General features: G+C 39.6%; 1 protein-coding gene across 2 annotated transcripts in view; it reads right to left on the bottom strand.

Annotated features, from left to right (window-relative positions):
• Positions 1–7,146, bottom strand: part of LOC126356558 (dipeptidyl peptidase 9) — a 196,461-nt gene extending 189,315 nt beyond the window's left edge. The window contains exons 1-2 of one of the 2 annotated variants that reach the window (XM_050007381.1): positions 6,692–7,111; positions 6,479–6,546 (exon numbers count right to left, since the gene is read on the bottom strand). The gene's annotated coding sequence lies outside the window, so the exon portion shown is untranslated. Of the gene's footprint in view, positions 1–6,478 lie in introns of both variants that reach the window. The other variant, XM_050007380.1, reaches the window with a different exon arrangement.
• Positions 7,147–13,209: the final 6,063 nt, after the last annotated feature.

The following is a 13,209-nucleotide window of genomic DNA, read 5'->3' as shown; positions in this document are numbered from 1 at the left end:
GTGGTGTCACTACAATAGAGGATCTCCGAATTAGAGAAGGGGAAGAATGTTTGTCTTTGTTTGACTTCTTAGTACCTCTGTGTTTGTCAGACTTTTGGCGACTTCAAGTGCGCGAAGTCAACTTGGGAGTATTTCTTTTTAAATTTCTGTTGTTCTGGTTGCATCACAAGTGACTGTACCAGTGGGCACAGGGGTTTTTTGGTGTGTTGAACAACTGTACTTGGCAAAGATGAGAATGTCATCTTAGCAACAGGTAATTTGGCAATTTGACACCTGTAGCACTGAACTGGAGGTCGAGGGTTTGCATGGCCATATTTTTCGTGCATCATGATGTAGCAACAATGGCACTGTACTATGCAAGGCTTTTGGCTAGCTAATATTTTGTGAGCAATACTGAGGGGTATCTTTTGCTTCACCTGGCTCTCCCAAACAACTTGCTCATCAAGGCACACCAGGCATTTGGATGAAGCAGCATGGTTACCAGTGCAGTTGATGCTGCTGGGAAGAGGTGGGCAATCTCCCTCATGAACATCCTCACCACAAGTTACACAATTGGCTGTGTTTTTACAGGACATGCAAGTATGGTTATAATATTCACATTGGCAGCAATGTGTTGGGTGTAGTACATAAGGTCTGATGTTTATGACTTCATAGACTGCCTTGATCTTTGACAGGAGCTTTGACCAAACATTAAGAAAAGGGTGCAGGTAGGCACTAATTCTGCATTAGCTCTCTTTATAACCCGATGGACTGCAGTCATGCCCTGATAAGAGAGATAATGTTGAATAACTCCCTCAGCCATACCATCAAGCAGCTGAGTGTATATGACACCACATGAAGAATTCAGTATTCGATGAGTCTCTACACGAACATGATCTGCAGGGAAGAGCGTAGTTTTAAGCAGTTTTTGGGCTTGACAGGCACTGTCTGCCCCCTGAAGCAGAGTTCCATTGCAAACAGGAATGTACAGCTTTTGTGGGCTTCCAACTGCATCCACACCCTCCATGAATGACTACTGGATTCACAATAGAAAAGGTCTGACCTCCTCCTGTGCATGACACCATGAGATAGTGGTGTGCATCTGGAAGCTTCATTGTGTCTTTGGGCTCATTCCATTTTTTATATTAGATGGAGGTTGTGTTGTTGGAGATGAAGTACTCTTCATCATGGGGGAATGCCTGTGATTACCAGCACCTCTAATGACGCGCTCCTTCCTTTTGGTGGCCCCCACGGAAGGAAGCGCACTCACCTTCAGAGATTGATCACGCCTCAGGTCACACCTCCCGAACCCCATGCAGAGGGAACAATCAACAATTGGAAAGATAACAGCTCAAACAATCATCCCTCCCTGGGCCTGATCTTTATCGGGGGTGGGGGGTACGTGTGAGCCCTATCTGTCGACCCAAGTGCTGGGGGTGGAGGGGGAAGGAGAAGATTAGTGTTTAGTATCCCATCAACAACAAGATCATTAGTGATGGAACGTCGAGCACAAACTCGGATTTTTTTTTTTGGGGGGGGGGGGGGGAGGTTGGAAATCATCCGTGCCCTATGCACAAGCCAGCCTTTGGGCAAGCATAGCGAGGAGGAAAGACAAAAAAACGGAAACCACAAATGCCGAAGCAGAGGATGGGCAGGAGAAATCAGAACAATAAGGGACAAAAATGAAATTTCACTAGTTTTGGGTTCCTGATTGTGCACAAGACCTAGTCCCCAAGAGAGAAAAGGCAGAATAGGAGGAGGACAGACATGCAGCATGGAAAAGGAAGGACAACAGCGAGGACTGGGAACCCATGGAAGCCAAGCACAACCTTACAAAAGAGTTGTGAGTCCCCTGGGATGGGGGGGGGGGGGGGGGGGGGGGGGGACCTTTTCCATTGTGCTGACCGGAATAGCTATTATACTTTCACACAACAGTATAGTAAGGCATAATCTTCAGTAGCAATGCTGCTAAAAAAAAGTATTAATTCTAGAGAAGCAATCAGTACGAGTATTATACAAAGCTTGAATACTAATATCTTGCAGCAGAACCTTGGTTTCTCCACACACAGACCTATGCATTTTCCCCCCTGATTGCATTAATGGTGAATAATACAAGTGAATTTTGGATGAACGATGACATTTACAGCCCAAAAAGTAGTAGCACAAAAATATACATACACACTGATGAGCCTAAGCACTATGACCACCTGCTCAATAACATGTGGATCCCTATGGAACACAATACAGCAGCAAATCTGGATGGTGTGGACGTAACAAGTCCCAGGTACGTTTCTGGGGGGTTATATGGCACCAGATATTCATGCAGAGATCATGCTATTCCCATATATTACAGGCCAATGGTATGTGATAAAAGAGCTGGTGTTAAATAACAGAATACCACCACAGAAGTATTCCATCAAGTTCATGTCAGGAGAATTTAGTGCCCAGCTTGAGTTAACTATCAAACCACACGAAACAACTGTAGCATTACTCTGGATTTGGGTTGGGTTGTTTGGGGGAAGAGACCAAACAGCGAGGTCATCGGTCTCGTTGGATCCTTTCAAAGGAACCATCTCGGCATTTGCCTGGAGTGATTTAGGGAAATCACGGGAAAACTAAATCGGGATGCAATTGGATTTGTGACATGGATTTTATCCTGCTGGAAAATGACATCATAGATGAGAAAGATCTCACATTTGAAGCAGTGATCCTGCTCCAGAATAATGTTCACGTAATCTACTCTGTCGTGGTGCCTTCAGTTACTACCACAGATGCCAGGAAAACCCAAATGAGTGTCCTCTATAGCCAAATACTAGTCCCAATATGCCTGTGGTGCAGTTCATGCTCTGAGCAGCCAATTGCCCGGATGATGGCATATCTCTTCATGACTATCAATCTGACATAACAAGAAACATGATTCATCCCACAAGGCAAAACATTTCCACTGTCCAGACTTTATTATCCTGTGACATACCTGCACTAGCACTGTGCTCTATCATCAAATCTCCCACATATCGCTGTCTATCTCACTTAAAAGAGTAGGCAAACCTCCACATTCTGTGATGGGCCGTGGATGTCCAACACCTTGCTGCCTACTCATGGTTTCTCAGCCCTTCAATCTCTTCTCAATATGCTCTCAACAATAGTATGTGAACCACGGTAAGTTTCACTATTTCTGATGTGTTCATTCACAGATACCATACCATTAAAATATGCCATCCGTCAAAGTCACTAATATCTGTGGACTTCACCATTTGTGGTCAATATCATCATCATCATCATCATCATCAGAAAGATTCCCATTCCTGTTTGCTATGTTTATAAACTTTCTTACCCTATCATGTGCCTGCGTTACAAACAGGAGGCATTCAGTCTCGTGGTAGGCAGTGGTCATATTGTTTGGCTCACCAATTTATATACGTAGTTTGAAGTATTGGATAAAAACAGCAACTGGTTAGTGTACAAGGAAAATGTAGAGCTCTTATCAAAGCAGCTATTTTCTGCTTATATTGGTAGATTTTGATGTGAGTACATTAACAGTAATTTTAATTGGTTGTTGGTGTATTTTACAGACGTAGTCTGCAGAAGCTGCCTCTTCTAAATGATGTGTGATTTGCTTCATCCCACATCCTTGGTGGGATTTATGCAACAAGTGTGAATGTATGAATCGATGATGTATGAATCATGAACTAACAACCATGATACAAGATTGTATCGTGATTGTTAGTTCATAATATCCATCTAGACTTCGCCTAGGGGAAAGGAGGGGCTATTCCAATTTAGAGATATTTTACAAGAGATCCACTAGTAGATGGCGAAAAATAAAATAAAAAAAAAAACCACAAAGGTCTCACTGGACACCACAATACACAATTTTGTTATCTACATTCACTGACTAGATAAACCTTGTTAGCAGTAAAAGTTTATCGGTATATGTTTTCAAATGCTGATCCACTGAAATGAAGATTCTGAATTCCATTCCTATATGTCAGCATAGTAACAGATCAGGCAAAGAAATGCATCAGAGAAATGGTATTAATCTTACATTTTTCAGTCATTATAAAACATAAAATTCTTTCTTCAACCTAGTCTGGCCCAACTTGTTCAGTTCCACACAGCAGGAGTTTATGAGGTGAGGTGTAAGCTTGGTGAAGTAGGCCTACTACTTCAACACACTACTCATGTTACTAAGGAACTCTTTGTTATGGTATAAGAACATTTAAAGTTTGTTTTCCAAGTTACACTTTATCGAGTTTCATACAAATCAATAAGTTAGCAACATATAATAAGCAGTTTAGTATAGGAGTTCTTGAGCTCTGCACAAGGCAAAAATGGCTCCTGTAAAACTTCATAGGAAAGAACATGAAGAATGTTTTTAACAGTGGAAGGAATAAACACCCATATATAAGCTCCAGTTAGTTTTCTACTAAGAAGACAACCATCATTAACTAAATATACTGCTACATGCACAAAAGTTGAACTTCAGGTCTTCATTCCTTTGAAACAGACTTACTACATTTTACAGCAATGGCCAAAGGCACATACGTAATTAACTGTTCATCCATTGCCACAGAAATGTCCGACACTGATGACACAGTGAAGAATAGAGTCCAAAGAAACTGCCAGGCACTAATTTGTCATGACAACAGTCCCTCAGTAAAGAGAGCAGTCTTATTTAGTGTAATGTTAAAATACATAGCCGAAATAAAAACTTGAATAAAATTAGTAAATGATCAATTGGTTAGAACACGTGAAATCAACAGTGGAGGACTAAGAGAGAAGAGAGCAATGATGGAGGCATAGATTTTAGCAACAAATATCCTCTAGCTAAAGAGTATATTTTTATTTCTAAAAGCAAAGTTCAGAAAGTCACACTAATCTAAGAAAGCACGTGTGCAATTATAACAGAAGTAATGGTCGCAGGTTTTCGACAACATGATGCACAGCAAGGAAGTAGCTACCTGACCACAATTCAAGAAAACACACATACTAACAAGAAACATATCTTAGCATCATTTGAAATACTAACACTGCACCAACAGTTGTTAAAACTTAACAAGTAACACTCATCTGCTAATGACAGAGTGACAAATGTTACACAATAATCACCTTTTTCATAAAACTGTGGAAGAACTTCCTTTTATGCTACACTACTGTTCAGCATCATAACAGAAAATTGGGAGCAAAACTTTGAAGACATAAGAATATAAATGCCATAGCTTAATTACCTCTAAGAGAGCATTTTCACTTATGAAACACTGGGAGAGTCTATATTACATACTAAATACTGTATAAGTTTTTAATGTCAGAATTCACACTGAAACGAAAATTTAGAAAACCATCATTGTATAATGGACGAGTTTCTGATGAGTATTTTGGTGCATATTATGTACGTAAATTGCGTAGAAACTACAAAAAATATATATAAGAGTGGGGAGGGCCCTATAACTTAACTTGTATAATTAGTTAAAGTACCTAGTTCATATAACTAGAGTACAATGGCACTGTTGTTACACATAGCTTTTCTTTCAAGCCCGTTACTGCTGGTATTGCCATGCACAGAATGACCTAATCATGGGAATGCAAAGTCTGTTGCCAAAAAATTTAGATTGTCGTATGCATGCTTCTCATAGTTCACATATAGCAATGTATATAGAATGCCATTACAAGTACATCTGAGAGAAGTTTGTACTGTTTTCAAAGAAATAGTTTGTGTGATACAAGAACACCACAAAAATATAAAAATAGGCTATGTCAACTAGGGGAATAAGCAACATGTAAGTTGTCTACTCTAAAAGCAGATGGAATGAAATGTGTAAATTAGGATGATAAAGGGACAATAGTTTATTGCGGTTTTACATTGTATACATTTCTATTAATCAAGTTACCATTCCAGAGGCTAACAACTAGTCCTTAAACTTCCTCAAATTGACGATAACCTCTCCCTCCATTATTATTTTTACATGAAAACAGGTAAAGTAATGGGCAACTATGCAATAGGCTACAGATGTGCATGGAATCTTACAGTTTCCACCTTCTGTGGCAATGGACTTCTAAGCAGAAGACGGTATGAACACTATTTTCTCGTAAAATAACTGTTATAAAGGAACATAGTTGACTAAGGAATCTCGTACTCAATGTGATAGATTAGCTCCTGCATGGAAAAAAATATATATACATGATAAATAACAACAACTGATATTACATTTAGCTGATGTCAAAATGTTTGCCGCACATCTTTATGAAATCAAGTAATTTCCCCTTCTGCAGCGTCATAACACACAAGATATCCCGTAAATTTACGGCATATTGTTCAGTTTTGATCCTACTAATGAAAGTTGTATGCCTGACCGTTATGAAAGTTGGTTCTGTCCTACCTGTCACCAAAAATCTGCACCCCTTCAACGCAACACAAAATTTGTTTACACAGTTCAAAAAACGTTAACACGAAAATCTGTACGTCAACAAACATAATAAAAAGAAATATATTAATACTCACTGTGGTCATAAACCAAATGGTCGGATGTGTGCTTCCGGATTTTTAGATTATCATTTTAGCTTAATATCCTGTAAATGACAATTTCGTTTCTCTGAATGACATAAGGCTAAGATAACAGCGCCTAAGACACCACACAAACTAAGTTATTTCAACCACCAACATTCCAAACAGTTATGACAGTGTACTTCACGTCAAATTAATGAGTGCAATAACCTCTCACACACCACCTTCCACTACCGTAGAGGCAAGCTGTCTGTTACAACTGCACCGTCTTCCTTCGTAAACCGGAAACAGACTTAAACAAACCACGGAATGAATCATAAACATCGTTCAAACTTAGGCAAGACCCAGTATTATGGTAAGGAAGAGTTAGATATATGTAGACGGTTGAATTTGAGGTTAATGTTCGTCAGGACGACATATACTGGCTCACCTCTGAAAAATATAATTTCCTATACTAAAAAAAGAAAAAACTCAGTTTTCCCCATCCTCCCTCTCTAAATTTTATAGCAAATGTGTTGTTTTGGTTTCTTTCTTAGCTACCGGAGGAGCCATCTATTGGCATGTAAATAAAACTATGAAAATCTGTCCAAAAACGCATAAACAGCCGAAGTCCGCTACCCCAAAGATTTTATACACGATGCTGATCAAACTTGTGTTGCCAATTACCAAACCAAAAGTCGTGCAACTGAATTGGTAACAATTAGAAGAAATGTATTTTTACTTTTCTTCAGCTTCTTATCAACAAAAAGTGCAAATTTCGGCCTCAGTAACCTACATGTATTAGATAGTGTCGTAAATATCAAACTGGTTTCCGAATATCTTTTAATAATATGTCCAATATTAATTCACAACTACGCTGATTATACAGATCCTGTTGATTCTTTTCCTCAAATTCCTAGACGATCCATCATACAGACCTCTCAGCAGTAACCACGTAATATAATGGACAAGAAAATTGAACCAAGGAAGTGCCACCTGCAGCCAAGAGTACGCCTATTAAAATTCTAGTGATGAAGTGCTGAAGTACATGCAACAGAGTTTGTAGTTCTCCCAAAAAAGCAGTGCTGCTCACATAACACTATGTACAGAAATCTGGCTAAAAAGCAAAATGTTAACAATGTGATTTCTGGGAGAAAAGGAATCTCAATATAGAAGAAAGTCAAATCCACCGAGATCGAAAAAGAAATTAATGAAAGAATTTGTAATCGGATCCTTCTCATAAGACGTAGCCTACTATCAAACATTAGTAAATGCGTTCTCTGATAACTAGCGGTATCTTTTTATTTGTTAAGCATCACTTTCATCATATCACCCATAAAGGGTATGGGTTATTTTATACATTAACGCACAGTTTCAAGTACATTACAGTAAAATTAATTCAATACCATCACTAATTGTAAGTGTGTAATATAGTTTCATAAATGAGGGAAATATATTACATTAAGATATAGCACAATCTAATATGGTGTACAACTGACATATGTTGTTGTTGTTGTGGTCTTCAGTCCTGAGACTGGTTTGATGCAGCTCTCCATGTTACTCTATTCTGTGCAAGTTTCTTCATCTCCCAGTACCTACTGCAGCCTACATCCTTCTGAATCTGCTTAGTGTATTCAACTCTTGGTCTCCCTCTACGATTTTTACCCTCCACTCTGCCTGCCAATGCTAAATTTGTGATCCCTTGATGCCTCAGAACATGCCCTACCAACCGGTCCCTTCTTCTCGTCAAGTTGTGCCACAAACTCCTCTTCTCCCCAATTCTATTCAATACCTCCTCATTAGTTATGTGATCTACCCATCTAATCTTCAGCATTCTTCTGTAGCACCACATTTCGAAAGCTTCTATTCTCTTCTTGTCTAAACTATTTATCGTTCATGTTTCACTTCCATACATGGCTAACCTACATACAAATACTTTCAGAAACGACTTCCAGACACTTAAATGTATAATCGATGTTAACAAATTTCTCTTCTTCAAAAACACTTTTCTTGCTATTGCCAGTCTACATTTTATATCTTCTCTACTTCGTTATTTTGCTCCCCAAATATCAAAAATCCTTTACTACTTTAAGTGTCTCATTTCCTAATCTATTTCCCTCAGTATCACCCGACTTAATTTGACTACATTCCATTATCCTCGTTTTGCTTTTGTTGATGTTCATCTTATACCCTCCTTTCAAGACACTGCCCATTCCGTTCAACTGCACTTCCAAGTCCTTTGCCGTCTCTGACAGAATTACAATGGCATCGGCGAACTTTTAAATTTCTATTTCTTCTACATGGATTTTAAAACCTACTCTGAATTTTTCTTTTGCTCCTTTACTTATTGTTCAATATACAGATTGAATAACATCGGAGAGAGGCTACAACCCTGTCTTACTCCCTTCCCAACCACTGCTTCCCTTTCATGCCCTTCGACTCTAATAACTGCCATCTGGTTTCTGTACAAATTGTAAATAGCCTTTCTATCCCTGTATTTAACCCCTGCCCCCTTCAGAATTTGAAAGAGAGTATTCCAGTCAACATTGTCAAAAGCTTTCTGCACGTCTATTTTCTAAGATAAGTCGTAGGGTCAGTATTTCCACATTTGCTCCAGTATTTCTATGGAATCCAAACTGATCTTCCCGGAGGTCGGCTACTACCAGTTTTTCCATTCTTCTGTAAAGAATTTGCGTTATTATTTTGCAGCTGTGACTAATTAAACTGATAGTTCGGTAATATTCATATCTGTCAACACCTGCTTTCTTTGTGATTGGAATTATTAAATTCTTCTTGAAGTCTGAGCGTATTTCGCCTGTCTCATACATATTGCTCACCAGATGGTAGAGTTTTGTCGGGGCTGGCTCTCCCAAGGCTATCAGTAATTCTAATGGAATGTTGTCTACTCCTGGGGCATTGTTTCGACTTAGGTCTTTCAGTGCTCTATCAAACTCTTCACGCAGTATCGTATCTCCCATTTCTTCTTAATCTACATCCTCTTCCATTCCCATAATATTGTCCTCAAGTACGTCGCCCTTGTATAGAACCTCTATATACTCTTTGCTTAGATCCAGTTTTCCACCTGAGCTCTTGATATTCATACAAGTGGTTCTCATTCCTTCAAAGGTCTCTGTAATTTTCCTGTAGACAGTATCTATCTTACTCCTAGTAGGATAAGCCTCTACATCGTTACATTTGTCCTCTAGCTGTCCCTGCTTAGGCATTTTGCACTTCCTGTCGATCTCATTTTTGAGACATTTGTACTCCTTTCTCCCTGCTTCATTTACTGCATTTTTATATTTTCTCCTTTCATCAATTAAATTCAATATTTCTTCTCTTACCCAAGGGTTCCTACCAGCCCACGTCTTTTAACTATTTGATCCTCAGCTGCCTTCACTATTTCATCCCTCAAAGCTACTCATTCTTTTTCTACTATATTTCTTTCCCCCATTCCTGTCAATTGTTCCCCTATGCCCTCCCTGAAACTCTGTACAACCTTGCTTCATTCAGTTTATCCAGGTCCCATCTCCTTAAATTCCCACATTTTTGCAGTTTCTTCAGTTTTAATCTACAGTTCATAACAAACAGATTGTGGTCAGAGTCCACATCTGCCCCTGGAATGTCTTACAATTTAAAACCTGGTTCCTAAATCTCTGTCTTACTATTATATAATCTATCTGATACCTTTTAGTATCACCAGGGTTCTTCCATGTATACAACCTTCTTTCATTATTCTTGAACCAAGTGTTAGCTATGATTAAGTCGTGCTCTGTGCAAAATTCTACCAGGCAGCTCCCTCTTTTATTTCTTATCCCCAATCCATATTCACCTACTATGTTTCCTTCTCTCCCTTTTCCTACACTCGAATTCCAGTCACCCATGACTATTAAATTTTCATCTCCCTTCACTACATGAATAATTTCGTTTGTCTCCTCATACATTTCATCAATTTCTTCGTCATCTGCAGAGCTAGTTGGCATATAAACTTGTACTACTGTAGTAGACATGGCCTTGGCGTCTATTTTGGCCACAATAATGCGTTCACTATGCTGTTTGTAGTAGCTTACCCGCACTCCTGTTTTTTTATTCGTTATTAAACCTACTCCTGCATTGCCGCTATTACATTTTCTATTTATAACCCTGTATTCACCTGATCAAAAGTCTTGTTCCTCCTGCCACCGAACTTCACTAATTCCCACTATATCTAACTTTAACCTATCCATTTCCCTTTTTAAATTTTCTAACCTACCTTCCCGATTTAGGGATCTGACATTCTACGCTCAGATCCGTAGAACGCCAGTATTCTTTCTCCTGATAACGACGTCCTCTTGAGTAGTTCTGGCCCGGAGATCCGAATGGGGGACTATTTTACCTCCGGAATATTTTACTCAAGGGGACACCATCATCATTTAATCATACAGTAAAGCTACAAGCCCTCAGGAAAAATGACGGCTGTAGTTTCCCCTTGCTTTCAGCTGTTCGCAGTACCAGAACAGCAAGGCCATTTTGATTAGTGTTACAAGGCCAGATCAGTCAATCGTCCAGACTGTTGCCCCTGCAGCTACTGAAAATGCTGCTGCCCCTCTTCAGGAACCACACATTTGTCCGGCCTTTCAACAGATATCCCTCCATTGTGGTTGCACTTACGGTATGGCTATCTGTATCGCTGAGGCACGCAAGCCTCCCCACCAACAGCAAGGTCTATGGTTCTTGGAAGGGGGGGGGTACTGACATATATATATAAAAGAAAAGGGAACCAATTTAAATTTAGGCAATCGATATTCATTCATTCTACAACAGAATCCTACTTACCTACTTACTGCTTGGCGCTGCTGCCCTTGTAGGGGCTTGGTCTCCTGGACAATCTCTGCCCACTCTTCTCTGTTGGCTGTCTTGACTCTCCATCTTCTAACTCCCATTCTTCCAAGCCTTCCTCCACGTTGTCGAGCCATCTGGTCCTTTTCCTGCCCCTTATACGGCTTCCAGCTGATTTTTCTTTGAAAATTTTCTTTACTGTGCTGCTCTCCACCATTCCCCATGTCCCAACCAATGTAGCCTATTACTCTTTATTTCTGTTGCAATATTTGGTTTGTTATACTCTCTGATATCCTTTCTATTTCCGTTTCGCCAAAGTCCCCTATCATTCACTGGCCAGAAGATTTCACTAAGAATTTTGCTTTCCCATCTCTGAAAAAAAAACTCCTCATAATTTTGCATCATTGTACAGGTCTCCACACCATACATCACCACAGGTCTCATTACTGTGCCATACACAGTCAGCTTCAGATTCCTACTAAGGCTTCTTGCTTTAAATACTTTAACCAGTGCAAAGTAACTCCTGTTGCTAGGTGTAATCCTTTTCTGTATTTCTTCCTTCATATCATTATTCTCAGTTGCCAGTGACCTAAGACATTTAAAGCTTATATGGCATTCACATTCTTTCCTGTTTAAATGTATGCTTCTTTCTCCTTCTATCTTTTCCCAGGTGTTAACATATACTTGGTCTCTGACTGTTTAAGTGTCAGCCCCATCTCCACTTCATATCTTTCTAATTTTTCAAGCTTTTCTTCTAAGACTTGTTACCTCCTAGATAACAAATCAATATCATCTGCATACGCAAGTCCTGAGTCACTCTATTAAACAGTGTTCTCCAAGGTTGGCGCTTTCTGTCATGTCGAAAGCGACATTAAGCAAAATTGTAGAGAGCACATCACACTGTCACAACCCTTGGTTAACTCCAAATATCTTTGATAAAGCACCCTCAAACTTTACTTTGAATACTGTTCTTCTCAAAGTCATCTGAACCAGTCTGCCTCTTGAATTACCTTCCAGAGTTGATTCCTTCCGATACTATCATAAGCTTGTTTGAAATCAATAAAACAGCATCTATCTAGGAAACATTTTTTTAAAGCCTTTTGAATTTTTATACTTTTTACTGCCCGGATGTGCTGTGGAAGTTCATAACAAACTTTTTGACGGTTTATAGCGATCAGTTTTGTCTGAGAGCTCGGTTTGTATACTCATTCTGAAGATCCAATTTTTGTCTGGTGTCATATAATGGTGTTACAAAAACGTATGGCCAAACTTTCAGGAAACATTCCTCACACACAAAGAAAGAAAATATGTTATGTGGACATGTGTCCGGAAACGCTTACTTTCCATGTTAGAGCTCATTTTATTACTTCTCTTCAAATCACATTAATCATGGAATGGAAACACACAGCAACAGAACGTACCAGCGTGACTTCAAACACTTTGTTACAGGAAATGTTCAAAATGTCCTCCGTTAGCGAGGATACATGCATCCACCCTCCGTCGCTTGGAATCCCTGATGTGCTGATGCAGCCCTGGAGAATGGCGTATTGTATCACAGCCGTCCACAATACGAGCACGAAGAGTCTCTACAATTGGTACCAGGGTTGCGTAGACAAGAGCTTTCAAATGCCCCCATAAATGAAAGTCAAGAGGATTGAGATCAGGAGAGCGTGGAGGCCATGGAATTGGTCCGCCTCTACCAATCCATTTGTCACCGAATCTCTTGTTGAAAAGTGTACGAACACTTTGACTGAAATGTGCAGGACCTCCATCGTGCATGAACCACATGTTGTGTCGTATTTGTGAAGGCACATGTTCTAGCAGCACAGGTAGAGTATCCCGTATGAAATCATGATAATGTGCCCCATTGAGCATAGGTGGAAGAACATGGGGCCCAATCAAGACATCACCAACAATGCCTGCCCAAACGTTTA

The sequence above is a fragment of the Schistocerca gregaria genome, chromosome 1 (assembly GCF_023897955.1).
Source record: "Schistocerca gregaria isolate iqSchGreg1 chromosome 1, iqSchGreg1.2, whole genome shotgun sequence".
NCBI classification, from domain to species: Eukaryota; Metazoa; Arthropoda; class Insecta; order Orthoptera; family Acrididae; genus Schistocerca; species Schistocerca gregaria.
The sequence above is the reverse complement of the archived record's forward strand: the minus strand, read 5'-3'. Positions and strand labels throughout refer to the sequence as shown.